Source organism: Oryctolagus cuniculus, chromosome 7, assembly GCF_051225735.1.
Source record: "Oryctolagus cuniculus isolate XC-2025 breed Fujian yellow rabbit chromosome 7, ASM5122573v1, whole genome shotgun sequence".
In the NCBI taxonomy this organism is placed as follows: domain Eukaryota; kingdom Metazoa; phylum Chordata; class Mammalia; order Lagomorpha; family Leporidae; genus Oryctolagus; species Oryctolagus cuniculus.
The window spans coordinates 49279935-49298097 of NC_142873.1; the positions used below are offsets into that span (position 1 = coordinate 49279935).

An 18163-nucleotide genomic window follows, 5' to 3' on the forward strand; every position below is an offset into this window, starting at 1 on the left:
GCACTTGAACTTGGTGGGTTTGAAGCACACGCGGTGACCACTGCGGTTACGAGAAGCAAGTGCTGGAGAAAACGGCTCGTTCTATCCAAGCTTCATTTTTACATTCAAGTTCAAGTGAGAAGGAGAGGAAGGACCGCGCGTCTTTGGCTAGGTTGGGAACCCCGCTGCAGGCCTTTGGGGTGAGGCTACGGGAAACCTCGGACTTTGAGGTTCTCCAAACGCTGCCCGCGGGCGAGTCCGCGTTTCCAGAGCTGCTGAGCGGGATCATCACAAAGACCAAAACGGAGATTCTGGTAGACCGGGTGCAGGGAAACTGCCCTGACCGCGGAACAAGCCTGTGCTCTCCTGCGTCCTAGCTCGAACGGTGGCCCTGAGACCCCAGCGATCCACTCTCCATCTCGCGGCCTGGTCCTCACTCGAATTCAGTCCAGGCCGGGAAGCACAAGTGTGGGTGTTCCGAGTTTTCCGACAGCCGAATGCCCTAACACGCAACCTGTGCTAACTGAGCTTGTGACGCAAGGGTCAGATTGAAACCGCGGCCCATGGCATTGGCGCCTTCGTCGGGAGGAGGACAAGCAGAAGTTGGGGCGAAAGGCCCGCGAGGGACAGCGCGCAGGTGAGGCCCCGCCGGGTCTGGAGGGCGGGAAGAGGGCCCCTGCAGCTTCCGCTGGACCCCAGCGCCAGCCACCTGCGTAGAGCCAGGAGCACCGACGGCCCGGCCGGAGCCAAGAAGACCACGAAGGCCGTGCGGGACGCTCCCGTGGCTCGGCCGCACCTGACCCGCAGCTCCTTCAGCTTCTGGGGCTGGACAGTCAGCGAAGAACGCCCCCGGCGGGCGGTTCTGCACCCGGTAATGCTGCGGGAGACGCCCGATCCCACAGCCAGATCCGGCGCGAGGCCTCTCAGGTGGAGTCCCTGATTCTTTGGACGTCGCAGGCTCCTTATTTTTGGGGGTAGTTGGTATTTTCTTGGAGCTCATGTTGTCTAATCTAGAAATGTAGTTCAGTTTCCTATATTGCAAATATGACGCTGCAATGATTTTCCAGGGTGCATTTTAACACACCATTCGCCAGCGGTTTCCGTAGTGTAGTGGTTATCACGTTCGCCTAACACGCGAAAGGTCCCCGGTTCGAGACCGGGCGGAAACAGAGTTAGTCTTTTCCTAAAAAAAAAAACAGTGGGACTCAAATTTAAATGCTTACCCCCAGAGAAATAATTGCTCCGATCCCATAAAGATACCTGTATTGATACAACCATGTCACTATTGCTCATTAATTTTTAAGGTTGGAGGGGGGTTACATGCCTATGTTGTACTTCAGCGAGTGTAAACAAAGGAGCTCCACACATTGATAAAAAAAAATTTTTTTTTTTTTTGACAGGCAGAGTGGACAGTGAGAGAGAGAGAGACAGAGAGAAAGGTCTTCCTTTGCGGTTGGTTCACCCTCCGCTGAACCGATGGCAGGAGCCAGGTACTTATGGGGTGCAGGGCCCAAGAACTTGGGCCATCCTCCAATGCACTCCCTGGCCACAGCAGAGAGCTGGCCTGGAAGAGAGGCAACCGGGACAGAATCCGGTGCGCCGACCAGGAATAGAGCCCGGTGTGCCGGCGCCGAAAGGCAGAGGATTAGCCTAGTGAGCTGAGGCGCCGGCACATTGATAAATTTGATGGTCCTTTATTGTCACGGTGGAGAGTGGGCTCATGCCCTAAAGAACTCTCAACCCTGAAGACCAAAGCAACAGGGCTTATAAAGGTAAAAAACACAAAACCGGGAGGGGAATTCATGGTTGCTAGGATCTGGGGCATACACAGCCACTGGGGTCATGCTGACCTAAAACCTATGCGAAACTAGTTTCAATTATAATCTTGACAATACCAGTTACAATCTTAACAATTCCACTATAATCTTGACATTAATGTAGGTATTGGTTTAATCACATGTAGGACATAGACAAATTACATTTTTATCATTAACCCAGGTGCAGCCTATCCATCTCCAAGCTTGAGCGATCATGCTAGGGGGTTTCTGTGCTCTGCCAAGTGTGATGTAGTGCACTGCTCTTGTTCAACTGTTTTAGATCATAGTTTCAGACCAGAGTCTCATGGTGTGTGTGAGGGGGCACCTTCCCAGAATGGAGTCTCAAGTGCTCCAAAATGGAGTCCCTACTATCATGGTGTTACTTCACCAACAATTATGGGCTAGATAGTTAAATTATAGTACAGGCAAGCTATGCAAATAGCTATGCAAATAGAAAACTGATCTAGATTGCTTTGGACATATGGTACTGGCAGAAACCTTAATTAAAAAGTGATTTTTGAATTAATTCAGAACAACATTTTGGAGTTTAAGAAACAAATCCCTAGGAAGATATTTATTTCAGCCATGGAGGACCAATATTCCATATGGAGTTCAGTGACTTTCCTATTTTTTTCTTCCATCAAAAGCTCAGGAAACTTTGGGACCAAAATTTAGAAATGAGACACATAACTTGGCTATATCTCATGAACATAATGGGCATAATTTCCCCGGGGGTGGGGGGAAGCCAGATACAAACAAGTACACAAGGGTACTTCAAAAAAATTCATAAAAAAAGGAATTAAAACATTTGTTTTGGTGAAACATTTTTGCAATCCATGCATTTTTCATGATATAATTATTTTTGTGTGAACTTTCTCAAGACTGCTCATCTGCATGGATTTCCAAAAAAAAAAAAAAAATTACAGCAAAGACTTACCTTTGACTGTCATTTCCCACAATCTTTTTAAGTACCCTTGTACAATCGTTGACATGAATTTAAAAATAGGCAATTGTGAGCTCTGGTGATAATACTCAGGTTAGTGATTAAGGGAGAGAGAGGGAAGGAATGACTTGGAAAGGGGCTCCACACACCTTTCTTGAATCATAGTAATCTTCTGTAACTTGAACTGGGTGCTGACTGCATTTATCAAAATTAAACATACCGCAGTAATTACCTCTTTCTAAAAAGTGCTGTACCGTAGTGCAGCAATTTATAATGTGTACTGCAGTGCAATAATTTATTGTTCCCATAAAAACTAGGATACAGGGAGTGGAGACAAGCCAGCCTGGACCACGGCTTTTGATTTGGCTTTTTATTGTAAATTCATTCAATGCTCAATCTGGTTTCCTGTGAAAAGACAAGAAAAAAGAAAAAGAAAAAAGAAAGAAAGGAAAAGTCCGACTGGCACTTGAAATAGCTGTCCCGGGAGAATGGCTAGGACCACATTATTTCATTGGTGGAAGCTCCTGCCGCGGGGTCCCTGCGAGGCAGCAGCTCACCGTTGGGGGTATTTCCCGTCCAGTTGTGACAAAGAGCACGTCCAAGTTTCCTTCTTTGACGTGGCCGGCTCCGGGTTTGTGCACAATGAGGTTTACTCCTCTTCGGATCAGTTCGGGCCTCCGCTCCGGTGGCTGCCGGAGTCCAAGCCGAGCGACAGCATTCATGTTGCCAGCTGCGGGCTGGAAGACGTCGCGGTGTCCCGGGCTCGAATTGCAGACCTCCAGGCTGGAGAAGCTTGCTGGCAACCATTGTGCCGCCTATCATTTTGTGACTTCAAAAACAAAGCAAACTACTCTCTTCGCTGCCTCCTTCTTGGACGGGTAGAGATCCTTGAGCGTTTCTCTCCCATGCGCGTCTCCGCTTCTTCCTCCCGCTTTTTCCACACAGTCATGATTCCCACGCCTGGGATCTGGCCGGTGCTTCCCCACAGGCCTCCTGGGAGGTCTCCTTGTCTCAGCGACGCCTCTGCTTTCTTTGGCTCCTTTTCCAGCGTCTGCTTTTGGCGCGGTCACTCACCCGCACCAGTCGCACCGACCTCACGGACTCCGCCGAGGGCAGCCGGGTGGAGCGCGGAGCGGGAAGCGCCGGCACGGAGCCCACGGGCGCGCTCTGACCCCGTGGGCCCCAGCACGGCTCCCGCGGACTCGGTCGCGGACTCTGGCGTCCCCGGCGCGCTGTTTCCGAAGCAGGCGAGGGGTAAGGCGGTGCCAAGGCCACTCGGCAGCCCTTCTGGTGTCAGGGTTTCTAACGGGACAGACGCGACAGGGTCCCAAACACTCCCGAAGCTTGGAGTTTGCAGTTATCTTGCAGCGAGGAGGCCAAACCTAGGCTTTCAGTGAATGCCTAGTGTATTCTGAAACCGGAAACATGATACTTCCCGTGTCTCTGTGGCGCAATCGGTTAGCGTGTTCGCCTGTTAACTGAAAGGTTGGTGGTTTGAGCCCACCCAGGGGCAAGCTAAGCTTTGTTTTAAAAAGGATTAGGGCGTTTGTGGTCATTGTTATAAATATGTTACTTAAAAGAAGACAACAACCTCCTAACCTGGGTGTCTCGCCCACCAAATAGTACAATCTTAGTCAACTTGCCATTCAGAAACATCTCTCTAAGCATGCTCCACATAAAGACCATGGCCCCTTTTCACTTGTGCCTAACATTAGAAAACTATTACTACCCACAAACGATGAAGCTGTTCTGAATTGATCTGTCCATTCTTCCCTTTAGTATCCTGTAACTTCAATGCTGTGTTAAATTAATACATCTTATGTGGTAAGAATAAGATGAGTAAGAGAGACTAAGAGGGAGAGAAAAAAAGAGAAAGAGAGAGAGAGAGAGAGAGAGGAAGAAATACTTGTAACTATTACATGCTTGTCTCTGCAACTGGTCTCATACAAGTCTGGTATTTGTAACTGCCTTCTTTCACTCAGTTCCATGTTCCTTTGCTCTCTGCAAGCACCTCAGCTGGTCTTTGTTATTCACCTGGTGTGTGTGTGGGTGGGGGCGGGGGGGGGTACATGAACCTTCATTCCTAAAGTATCTGGATCATTAACAATCCTGAATTGAGTTGGTTTGATTTTCCACTGACTTATCTCAGGACACGGTTGCTCTAAGAGATGTCCAAGGGATCTCCTGTGCTTAGACATAACTCTTCCTTGCCTGCCTCCATGGATGGAGAAGCAGTTCAACTTGCCCTTGGCAATCAGGGTCCACCACCCTAGCCAGCACGGTAGCTTCCTTTTTTGCTTGTGGATTCAGAGGCATGAGACGCCCAAAGTGGCTGAGTGGCAGTCTTAATGTTCGATAGAACCATTGTCTGTTGATGGGTACATTCCTCCCTTTTGAACTAAGACTTCCAGACCAGAAGAACGTGAAGGCAAAGGTAGAGAAAGCCAAATTTTGCTAATGTATTACTAGCGGTAATAATGAGTGGTGCCACTTCCATTTCCACTCCTTGGTCCCTGGACCTGTGAATCCTGGCTATGGGAGAAATAGCACTGCCTATTGAACAGCCGCCTGACACAGTAGCTGAGGTTTCTAAAGGTCATTTCACTGTTCTAATCAGACCAGAGGCTTCAGGATGTGAGAGAATGTGGTGAAATCAATGAGTTCCATGAGTGTAGGCCCACAGCTGCAACTCATTTGCTACAGAGTGAGTTCCTTGACCAGAAGCCACGCCATCGTCACCACACTGTGAGTAAGGCATTCTGGAAGTCCATCCATCCAATGTTATGTTTCCTTCACTATTATTCTATACCCTTAATGTTAATTTCCACATATATCTCATGTGTTTCTGTCTTTGTAAATTGGAAGAGTCACGTAGCTCTTTTGGAATATACTGCACCTCCTCAGGGGTTTAGAAGACAAGTGTGGGTGAGTCCATGAGGACTCCATATTCTATTCTGAGGCCATTGCCTCAGAGGATAGCACTGAAGGCTCCCCAGGCAGAGTTGAGTGAATCTCCTCCAATGTGTGTTGAAAGGCTCCTTTACTGGCAAGGAGAACACAGCAAAATTTAGAGCTTTGATGCCTGTGTCTTCATCTGGCTTTTCTCACATGTGCTGCTTTCACTTCCCATGATTCCAGCCCTTCTCAATCGACTCCCTCACTTAACAGTGGACACTGTGCAAGTTGGGTGCCAGAGTCCAGCTCCAGCCAGTCCAGCATTTCCTGAAGGTGTGAGAGGCGTCGGCACAGGAAGAAATGAGAGACACATTCACAGCAAGGCTGAAGGCATGGCTCTAGCACTCACGTACTAGACTTTATTTTCATAGTATAAATCACATATAGGCCGGCGCCGCGGCTCACTAGGCTAATCCTCCACCTTGCGGCACCGGCACACCGGGTTCTAGTCCCAGTCGGGGTGCCGGATTCTGTCCCGGTTGCCCCTCTTCCAGGACAGCCCTCTGCTGTGGCCCGGAGTGCAGCAGAGGATGGCCCAGGTGCTTGGGCCTGCACCCCATGGGAGACCAGGAAAAGCACCTGGTTCCTGGCTCCTGCCATCGGATCAGCGCTGTGCACCGGCCACAGCGCGCCAGCCGCGGCGGCCAGTGGAGGGTGAACCAACGGCAAAGGAAGACCTTTCTCTCTGTCTCTCTCTCTCACTGTCCACTCTGCCTGTCAAAAAAAAAAAAAAAGTATAAATCACATATGATTCTTTCTTCTTACAATAATAAATCCGTTTTCCATTTTCTTAGAACCACTGACGTATTTTATGGTGCCTCTAGATTCTATGTCTACATCTAGTTGCAATTCCTTTATTTTTCAAGGGCATATTTAGTGCATGGGTTACAATCACAGACAGGTGTGAGACAATGGGCTGCCCACACAAGCCCAGGCCTGGAGTGCTGTCGAGCTATACAGAAATTGGCTACACAAGCTAGAATAGTACCTTCCTAATCTAATCTTTACTAAAAGCCCCAAGTTCAAAGCAGGCCCTTTTTAAATGTATCCCCTCTTTTGTAGTTCTCTCTGTAACTCTTTATTTTCTTTATTGCACTTATCTAAAGGTTCACTTAGATCTATTCCACAGTTTAGACATCCTAACCATTGTTGTATTTGTAGCACATATTGAATTAAAGCTTTAATAACATTTATCTTTGTTTTAGTGGGAAGTATACACCAGGGAGCCTGTTGCCTTTTAATTCTTTTCAACAAACAGCTCAACCTTGCATAAAGCATCAACCCCTTCTCCTACACTAACATTTAACTCGATTAAAATCCTACAAAACAATGTACATTTTGGGGATTATGAGACCAAGTTCTCTTCCCTTAAGTTAGAAATACAGCAATCCTTAGCAGGACCACCAGGAAGCTCTGGCTTTCTTATGCAGAGTGTAGTTCCCATCAAATCTAAAACCACCAAGAGGACCACAGCTGTCATTCTCACGCCTTGCTGAGACACCTTCTGCTGTGACCTTGTCAGCCAGCCTAAGTTGCCTTGGCCTCACCAGTTGGCAATTCAGTTTGCTTTCTTACTCAGCCCCTCTTCTCAGGATGTGTGGTTTCCCCCAGTCTCAGCTCTCAGGCTACAGGGGATAGAGGTTCTTTCAGGGAAGAGAAAGGAAATTTTAGGACGCTTACCTTTTGTCAGTGCAGTGACTCTTCCACGCCTCTGCTGGAGAATTAGGCAGGCTGCCTGCAGCTTGCCTTGGTTGAGGAGGAGAAGTGCGCCACCCACCACTCAGCCTTCCTCAAACCGGGGTGGGGGGGGCAATCAGGTGCAGTGGGGAGCCCAGTCGAAGCAGGGTCTCACTTTATTGTAAAAGGTAGTGTATATATAGCTGAGGCACAGAGCGGATGGTACAGAGCAGATGCAGGCAAGGGGTGGGGTGATGTGATGCATTTTCTTTCTCAACATTTGACTGTTGTTTAAAGATAAACACTTCATTTTCTTTTATTAAAGATGTAATTTTCAGGCCAACACCTGTTGACGCACACACTGCGGGGGATGCAGACCCATTCTCAGAACAGCGCTCAAACCCGCAGAAGCGGAGGTGGTGGCAGAGGCCAACAAATCTGGTTCACGGTGTCTGTGCCCCAGGCCCAGGCGGGTGTGCCCGCTGGCTCCACGGCTCCTCTCCTTCCACAGGGAGGTGGCTCAGCGCTCAGCCCAAGGTCCACTTCGTGATCGAGGACCTGGGTGTTCTTGAAGTTTTCAGGGACCATCCAGGAGCCTAGGTGGTAGTGGCAGTGGCTCCAAGAACCAACATTCTAAACTGCAAAAACTCTCCTACGCTCTTACTGAGCACAGTAACTTTGAGATTCTTCTCAGATTGTGTTTCTGCTTCAGGTGGTACGTGTCATCAGTTCTGGGTCGCCTAGGCAACGGTCCTAGCACTGACCTATGCAGTGTAATTTTGCAGAGAAGTTTAAAAATCTAAAAATGCGAAAAGCTGGACCACATTGGACAGGAATTGAACCCGGGTCTCCCACATAAGAGTTGAGAATGCTACCACTGAGCCACCAACACACCTATAATTACTAGTGCAAAGTAGGAAATACTGAGAGTATCCCCAAAGACAGCCATTGTTGCAAAAGTGGTTTATTATAGTGTTAAGTAAAAGCTAATAAAAGCACCCATACAGAAGTTTTTTAATAGAAGACTTTCACAAAACTATAAATATCAAAATGTCTAACTTTACCTGAAGCAACTCAAAAAAGGTTCTTTCCAATTGTATGACAGATCTCCATAGTGAAACATCAGAAATTCATTCAGGTTGCTTGTTTCTACTGCTGTCTCCAATGGCCAACTTCCAAGTGTTGCCTTAGTGGTTCTTAGAAGGTGACCTAACTTGGAGGGTTAGGTAAGTAAAGTTCAGAGCAGGGGAGAAATAAGCAGCAGTAGATGCAAAAGAAAGGAAACCAAAGGACAGAATCAACATAGAGAAATGAAGAAGTAAACTTTGGTTCCTGGAACTGTACTTTGTAGGTTTTTTTTTTTTTTTTGTAAAAGTAATAACCAATCTGATGATAATAGCATGGTGTCTACTTTATAAGATGTTTAAAGTATTTAAAGGGATGTGTGGTATAAAAAGATCAACAACTCTTGAGGTCAATATTGATTTATTTCGGAATATCCAATTTCCTCAATTAGTATGCTTTAATTTATCAGCTATGTAAGGACGTGGCTATTTTAAAGAAATGTTGATGGTTGAAATGTTAACATATTGGTCTTTTGATGAAGTTCAAATAGTTGAGAGTTCTGTACCCAGTTCTCCCTGGGGAAAGGAAGATGAGGAGAAGAACCTGGAGAGTTGTTGTTCCCCAAGTCAGGTCTGGGAGTCCTGACGGCTTTGGAGGACAGGAGCCGTGACAGGGGATCGTGCTTCTCTCACTGAGAGGCCATGCAAGGTCCACGCTGGGTCAGAACTTAGGGCTCAGCAAGGGAATCAACCTTCACTTTGAGGTTGCATAGCCTTGGTTTTATTTGTCCTCTGTCCATCACCCAAGACACACACCAGGTCTGGCCAATACACCTTCAAATACCACCTCTATATGCCAACAACATCTATATTTATTCTCACAAACCTGCACTTCCTACTCTCAACTTCCAATTCTCAGGTCAATGTTGCATGCATCTTAGAGTCTCTGCTAAATCTCTGCATCAGGTCAAATGCTAATGCTCAACACAGCAGACAGTTCCCTGTCAGCATCTCGACATCACTCTGCACGGCAAAACTCTATGATCAGACCCAAGAACAGCACCTCCTGAAGAGCAGGGTATCACCTGAGGGCTTGAATTGGTCACTACAATCTATGTGTACCCTTGATGAGTACATTTACTTACTCCCAAGCCAAATCTTGCTGTACTCTTTGGATACACTTTCTCATTCTCACAATGTAAATTGCTTCCAGTTTAATGTAAAAAGGGCATAAGTTTATTGAATACAAGCTTACTGCCACTTTTTGAACTACTTTCCACCTATCATCTCTTACTTCCACTAATAAAAGCAGATGAAAAATTGGCTTCCCTTCAGCCAGTCTATTCCATGCCATCCACTTCCACACTGGACCCTGTGTGAACCGTCCACATCTGAAATCTGGACACAACTGCAGCCTGAATCCGTGTAGTATCCCTGTTTTCATCAGTTAAGTCATTAGCACCTTATCTGCCTCTTGCTTCCCACTTGCTCATCATTCTAGTATCTCTTGCCAGCACTCACATTTAAGGACAACGAACTACTTGACCTAAGAAACTAAGGAGATGATGAACTTTGCAGAGTCCTGTCATTGAATCCCTTAGTGAGCTATTTTAATGCAGGCTGCCACTAGCAAAGTGCCAGCTGATTCGGTTCCTTGGCAGGGCACTCTTCCTGGCTTGCAAACCACCGTCTTATTCCTCTTCTAAGTCTAATTAATTACCTCTCTCAGGCCCCACATTAAAATGCCCTCATCCTGGTGACTTAGGGGTCCAACAAACCAAAAATCGCCACTCCCCTGTTTCCGCCCGGTTTCGAACCGGGGACCTTTCGCGTGTGAGGCGAACGTGATAACCACTACACTACGGAAACCAGGCGGCAAGGAGGCTCTGGGATATGCCTCAGAAAACCTGACATCTATCTTCAATGATCAACACTTTCTAATCTACAAAGGTCAACTGCATTTCCAAACTCAAAATAAATAAATAAATAAATAACAAAGTCCCGGGAAGCACCCCTGATTCCTCAGGCAAGGAGCTTGCAGCTCTGGATGGGTCCTCTCTTAGGGTCCCTTGGAGGCCCCACTCTTGGCTTTGGCATCCCGCATCTCACACGGGGTTTCCGGGTCCAGAGGGAGAGCTGGGGGCCATTCTTCTTCCCCGCTGACTTTGCAGCCCCAGAAGCTGCAGGATCCCGCGGGCGGGTCCGGGGCGGCGGGGCCAGGCTCGTGGACGCGCCCCCTCGGAGCTGCGCGCGGCGCCTCGGTGGAACTTTGCCTCGGCGCCGGCCGTCAGCGCGCTGGGCTCCCGGCAGATGACGGCCGCCTCGGGCCCACCGGGAACCGCACAACCCTTCCTCCCCGCGCCCTCCCCAGCGTCTGCGCTTTGTCCTCCCGGCACAGAGACCCCTCGGCTTCCTTCCGCAGTCGCTTACTCCCTTCAACGCGACTCAAATCCGGTGGTGGAATGGCGACCCCAGGTTTTAGTCGGTACGGTGGCAGCGTCCCAGGGCGTCGGCTGTCTTAACGCACGGGACATCAACCCAGGTCAAGCCACGCTTGGGCGCCACGAGGCCGCGACTGACGCGGGTTAGACTCGGGTGCAGCGGCCCGCGCCGATTTCACCGCTGCTCCTGTGTCGCTCGTCAGTCTGGGGACTGCTTTTGAGGGACGGCTTCGTTTTACCCTTCACAACACTCGAAACGCCTTTTTTGGGCTTTGGGAACTTTCCCGTCCCAGGGGTCACGCAGTGCTCATTTTCACTTGGGACCGACGGAGACGACGGCCGTTTCCACGGAAGGCCTGGGACCTCGTGTTCGCCTCACAGCAAAGGCCAGGCAGCTGGGAAGAGGTTCTTCTGCGTAAGGACGCCCGTGCCTTCGCTCCCCTCGGCGCGCTGCCGCCGCTCTCCGCCTGCCCCGCTGGTCTCCTTCAGAAGGAAAACTGGAAAAGTCTGGGGAGGACCGAGCCGTGCTCTCCAGCAGCCGCTTCTCTTCCGGCAAGCGGCCAGCGCGTCTCCTTTGCCCGCGAGGTTCCAGGGCGCCCACGCCGGGGAAGGCGCCGGCCGGAGGCTCCTCGGGCCCCCAGGCCGTGCCGCACCGCCCGTTCTGTTGGCTCAAACCGGAGACCTGGACGTGACTGGAGTATGAGGTCATCCTCAGCGGCTACTGAAGGCCGAGCACCCCAAGAGACGGACTTCGGGGCAGCTTTAGATCAGGAACTTCCGTGAGATGTCCCGCCCGCCTTGTCCACTCGGGGGAGAGGACTCGCCGCCTCCCTGTCGCGTCTATGTCCTCTGGGGTTCCACGTGCACAGGACAAAGGGAGCGGGAGCAGGAGGGGCACTGTCGGGGCGGGGGACCTGCACTGCTGGGGCAAACCTCATAAAGCGCTCCCTGGTTCATCTCGACGCACGGAAAGGGAAGGGTGCCAGGCTCCTGACCTCGCTCGGGGAACCGGTCCTTCCTGGCCGCAGAGAGCAGACCCAGAAGAGGGACAGATTCAGAGAAAAACCTGGCCGGCGGCCCAGCCCCACGACCCCGAGAGGACGTGTCCGAGCCAGCCGAGGGTCGTGCGGTGAATTGTTCTCCCCCGCCTCCATCAGAGCCCTTGGCTGGAATTCCGAGATCGCGACAAGGAGGGAATTGTGTAGTCAGAGGTCCACCCTCGACGGAGAGGAAAGCACGAATGCCTGACAGGCTGGACTTGGGAAACACCAGCGTCAGGGAGGGGTTCGGCCCGAGGATATGCGAGAACGGAGCGTCCAAGACCCAAGACCTCAGGGGCAGGAGGCTGCAGGGAAAAGATCGGAGGGCAGAAACTCCTAGGGGTTTTCGGTCCATCCCGTCCAGTCCCTGCAACTCGGGGACCCTGACGAGGTCGGAATGTGGAGGTGCCGGCGCCCGGCTTCTGCCGCTGGGCGCCTCTCCCCTGGCGCCCCCTCCCGGCAGCCTCGTCCACTGTCGGGCTCCGGCTCCGAGCGCCGCCGCCTCGCGGTCGCACCGCTCCAGGTGAGTGGTGAGGCCGCCTCGGCCGAGGCCGGGGCTCCGCCGCCGCCACGAGCGCCACTGGCAGGACTCTGCGGGTGGCGTGGTGCTCGCTCGCAATTTGGAGAAAACGGGGAGGCGTCGGCCTTTGAGCATTTCCTTGTAGGCAAGGGCAACATCGGCCAGAGTGGCTGCGACATTTTGGGGTTTTGATAGTTGATCATTTTTTCTACATTTTTGCCTTACAAACATGTACGTGTGGGGAGGCAGGCTTAAGTTAATCACCGTTTTGATGGAAGGTGGTTTCCTTCCTAACTGTATTTTACTTTCTGATTATTCATAAACAAAAACGTTTGCCATCTCAACTGAGTGAAACAAAATATTAGATTGTTTCCGTTTTGTTCTTCACTCAACATATCCTCGTATTCTTTTCTCCTATATCCCAAGGACAAAGAATTATGTACATTTTAGGTAGGTTGCAAGGAAACATTGACTGGTGTGACTGGAAATGCTTGCCTTTTCAGTGAAAAGCTTTCACCGAGTCACCTGGACAGTTAGTAACGCAGCTTATATAGAAAGTAAGCTGGAATAAGGCTTGAAGTCATTAAATAGAAAGAAAAGGGGCAGCCTCTACTGAGGAAGGGGAGCAGTGAAATGTTGGTTTCAATGCAACACAAACTGGAAGCGTCTACATCCCTGAGAAGGGAGGTAGCCAGAAGTCCGCTTGTTGTACCTGAGCGAGTGCAAAGGAGCTCCACACATTGATAAAATGTGATGGTCCTTTCTTGCCAGCAGTGGAGAGTGGGCTCATGCCCTAAAGAACTCTCAACCCTGAAGCCCAAAGCAACAGGGTTTATAAAGGCAAAAAACACAAAACCGGGAGGGGAATTCATGGTTGCTAGGAACAGGGGGGAATACATGGTTACCGGGGTCAAGCTGACCTAAAACCTATGCAAAACTAGTATCAATTATAATCTCGACAATACCAGTTACAATCAACAATTCCACTTATAATCTTGACGTTAATGCAGGTATTGGTTTTAATCATATGTAGGACATAGACAAATTACATTTTTATCATTAACCCAGGTGTAGCCTATCCACCTCCAAGCTTGAGTGATCATGCTAGGGGGTTTCTGTGCTCTGCCAAGTGTGATGTAGTGGACTGCTATTGTTCAACTGTTTTAGATCATAGTTTCAGACCAGAGTCTCACAGTGCTGGGGGGGGGGGCACCTTCTAAGGATGGAGTCTCAAGTGCTCCAAAATGGAGTCCCTACTGTCAAGGTGTTACTTCATTTCCCCCCTTTGTGTTTTGAGACTAATCAAATCCTTGATTTAGTCACATCATATGGATCAGGAAGGATATTCACAGTAGAGTAATAGGTAACAGATCAATAGAAGGCTGGAGCTGGCTGAGGCTGGCGTCTGGGAAGCACTTAGCTCACCCAGAACCCAGGCCGCTGTGCTGAGGGCAGCAGTGCCCGCCACACTGAACCCAACTAGGACCAGAACCACCATGGGGCCTTCTGGTGAGAACTGGAATGGGAGGTGCTAAGAGCTGGTGTTTGCTTTGGTGGACCAGCCCTCCTGTTGCTAGTTTTGGGTACAGAATATCACAGTGGGAAGAGTTGGGACCAGGTCTCAGAGTAAATCTTTTGTTCACAGCTTACAGTCTGTATGTACAAGACATTCTGTTAGAGCCTGAGGGGCCCACAGACACTGAGCCCAACCAGACGGCCTCAACCTCCCCCTCTTTTAATCCACACCCCACTATTGTAGACACCCGGGCTGTCCATCTCATCCTGGCTGCTTCCTGCTGACAGAGGGTCGGTGTCCTGGGGGCCCCTTTGGGTGTAGAGTGGGAATGGCAGTCAAAGCAGGGTTCCAACAGGAGGTGGCCTCTTGAGGGGGCTGCAGTGTCAGCTTGCAGAAACTGTTTTAATCCAAGATTTTATGTGCATGGCCATCTAGAGTTGTACTGCTTTAAATCTGGAGAAAACAAATCTAACAAGCAGATTAAATACTCAGGGTCTAAAACAAAGGACAGGGTCATTATTAATTACATGGGGTACAGGAAGACACATGATAAAGGAGGTGTGAACCTCCTTAGGACAGGCACCCTGTTGACTCCCAGTTGCTAGCTGGCCTAGGAGCAGAGCTGAACTGAATAGGAGGTCAGTATGGAAAGGCAGAATCTCTAAAAGCAAGCCTACAGCTCTGTCTGCAATGTTACTGACCCTAGGCTGTCCCCCTGATGGTGGTGGTTACTTTGGAAGCTGGGCAGAGTGAAAGGCTTTTCAGCTTAGAGCCAACAAGGTCTGTGGTTCTGACCTAGGAGTCCTTCAACTCCAGGGCAGTTCCATTTCTAGTGACCCAGCTCTGGGCTGGCAGAGCTGCTGGAGCTCTTTAGAGGCTGGCTTCTGTCGTGACTGCTGTCTGTCCAAAGCCCTGGCTTTCACATTGAAAACCAATGCCATTTAGGGTGCACTGGCCTGGTGGGTCTCCTTGACGGCAGATCGCTGTGTGCAGCTGTTATTAATTGGCCTATCCTTACATTGCTCCTGTTGTCCAGCTCACTCCTCTTTTTCTGGTCCTTGTTAAAGTAGACCACAGAGGCCTTTAGGATGTTAGCCAAGGGGGTGCTCAATCCCATCCCTAATCTTTGGTGGCCTGGGCTACAAATGTGCTGTCACAGGCATGTATAAGATCAAACATGAAGACCACTTTATCCGAACCATTTTTAACCAATTAGTATTTCTCCATTAGTTTGGTTTGAAAAGGGAGGTTTTGCGTGTTTATTGTATCCATGGCAAAATAAAGCTAGCTGTTATATGTGGCCAGGCACGATGACAGAAAAATGTGAGCCAATACTTTTATAAGTTTTGAAGATTAAACTGTATGTCCTGATGGAGAATTTAGAATAGAATCAGTTTCTCATCTTGAAGAGAATACAGGCTTTTTAGATTACTTACTGTTAATAATTTAATATTAGTAAGTAATTTTAATTGCTAAATAACAACTTATGAAAATATTTACCAAAAAGTCTAAAGTCTTTTTTAAATTATAAGAGTACCTGTAGTTGAAAAAATTTTTTGAATATCTAACACAAGTGTAACTTATTTGACCAGCCAATGCAAGCATAAACATTTCAATGACTTTAAAAATTTTTTGGTTTTTCTGAAACACCAAGTTTAAAACACGTGAGACAGGCCGGCGCCACGGCTCACTAGGCTAATCCTCCGCCTAGCGGCGCCGGCATACCAGGTTCTAGTCCCGGTCGGGGCGCCGGATTCTGTCCCGGTTGCCCTTCTTCCAGGACAGCTCTCTGCTGTGGCCAGGGAGTGCAGTGGAGGATGGCCCAGGTGCTTGGGCCCTGCACCCCATGGGAGACCAGGAGAAGCACCTGGCTCCTGGCGCCTGCCATCGGATCAGCCGTCCACAGCGGCCATTGGAGGGTGAACCAACGGCAAAAGGAAGACCTTTCTCTCTGTCTCTCTCTCTCACTGTCCACTCTGCCTGTCAAAAAAAAAAAAAAAAAACACAACACCTGAGACAGAGATTTATTTAGGTAATGTGAACCAAACATGTATTTTGGGTTAACCTAGTAGTTTAAATTTATGACCAATCTTATATTTATAAGTCAATTAAAAGAGAGCTATTAATAAATTGTTTATGTAGACATACAATATGTACACACATATAACATGTAGCATACATTACAGGATAGAACAATAAAGCAGTCTTAGTAACAGCTTTTTAAGATCTTTGTTTTTTTATTACCAATTAATTAGAATTGCTTTTTGTTTTTAGTAACCTGAATTAACCATACTTTTTTAGTTGGAACCTGTTAAACTTTGGCTTTATCTATTTGTAGAGCCATACTAAAGTACTGAATATAAAAAGGTAGGAAAAAGAAGTCCTTTGAAACCTAAAAGAGGACACATTTAAACACACAATATTTTAATTTTTATGAGCAGTAAATGTGAATGACAAAAGGCTTTAAGTGGTCATGGTTAAAATTATAAAACTTACTAGACAACAAGAAGAGGCACTTGTTTACTCCACACACTATTTTAGAAAGTACCTGTAAGATTTTATTAACCATTTATCCCTTTTTAGTCTTTTGGGCCTCCTTTTATTAAGATAGCCATCATGACTGATAACACAGCAAAATTATTAGACTTTTGTAACTTTTGCCATTTGTATGAGTAGAACAGATTTTATTGTTACAAAGTGAACATTTAAATGTTTTAGAATGAGTATGTATTTGACCAAACCATAATTCTTTTAATAAAAAACACAGTTGTTTTTTTAAACTGTCAGAATTAAAAGAGAGACAGAGAACACCAATAGGATACAAAATTGATGTTTCTTTGTCACTAAAATGAGAAATAAAATCCTTAAATACAAGTTAGCACATGGAATTATCCCATAACTTGGAACAATTTTAACAGAGTCAGAACTAGGAAAGAGAAGAAAGCTTGCTGGATCCGGCTAGAAAATGGCAGAGTCACCAATTAAATAAAAACGATTGAAAGAATATGTTGTAGTATAACAAATTTTAAAGACTATTTAAAAATACTAACATATATGTATTACAAAAACTTTATTGTTTTAAAAGAGGATCAGATTTTTTTTTTTTTTTTTTTTTTTTTTTTGTGACAGGCAGAGTGGACAGTGAGAGAGAGAGAGACAGAGAGAAAGGTCTTCCTTTTGCCGTTGGTTCACCCTCCAATGGCCGCCGCGGCTGGCGCGCTGCGGCCGGCGCGCTGCGGCCGGCGCACCGCACTGATCCGATGGCAGGAGCCAGGAGCCAGGTGCTTTTCCTGGTCTCCCATGGGGTGCAGGGCCCAAGCACCTGGGCCATCCTCCACTGCACTCCCTGGCCACAGCAGAGGGCTGGCCTGGAAGAGGGGCAACCGGGACAGAATCCGGCTCCCCGACCGGGACTAGAACCTGGTATGCCGGCGCCGCAAGGCGGAGGATTAGCCTAGTGAGCCGCGGCGCCGGCCCCAGATTTTAATTAATAGCTTTTGTATCCAGAAAATTTTTCATTACCTTTTGTGACTTTTTTACATCTTTTACAACTTAAACTTATTTTTTAAAAACCTCTTTTTACAACTGAAACCTGTTTTTTTCCTTACCAAGAATAGTTGTATACTTGTGACCTTTTTATCTGCTGATTTCTTGATTTATATTGAAATAATCCTTTAAAAATCTGTAAATTAAGACAACATTTTAAAAATAAGGTAACACATCAAATTTTAACCTTAGTTACTTTTAAGCAGTCTTGAATTATTCTTTATATATGGGCTCTAATGAAAACATTTTTGTTAGACACATTTATCTCATTTACCTTTACCCAATTTATATTTAGCAGTTACACTTCAGTGACTTAAGATGTTGATATTGTATTATACCTTTATCTGAATTAAGGTCAAAATTACATTTGCATGGACTTTTACTCTTTTTATAAAACTCCAGCTAGAAATCAATGACATGAACCAGAGACTGAAAAAATCCACGTCAGGGTTGATCACCCATTGCTATTTCATCCAGATCTGTAAAACCAAGCCACAAAACTTTGGCAGGTTACAAGGCAATTTTTAAAGCAGTAATCTTTCTAGATTTAAAAGAGAGAAATTTTTGAACATACACTGAAAGGTGTCCCCTTAGACTGAGCAGAGCCCATGCTTAGGGAAGGGACAGAGAGACCCCACAGACAAGGGAATAAAGGAAACAAACGG

The 18163-nt window shown here is 47.6% G+C and overlaps 2 non-coding genes across 2 annotated transcripts; one reads left to right on the top strand and one right to left on the bottom strand.

Annotated features, from left to right (window-relative positions):
- The first annotated feature begins 1075 nt into the window (after positions 1-1075).
- On the top strand, positions 1076-1148 carry TRNAV-AAC (transfer RNA valine (anticodon AAC)). Its single transcript has one exon. It is a non-coding gene; the product is annotated as a tRNA-Val (tRNA).
- A 9083-nt stretch (positions 1149-10231) lies between these two features.
- TRNAV-CAC (transfer RNA valine (anticodon CAC)) lies at positions 10232-10304 on the bottom strand. The gene has a single exon. It is a non-coding gene; the product is annotated as a tRNA-Val (tRNA).
- Positions 10305-18163: the final 7859 nt, after the last annotated feature.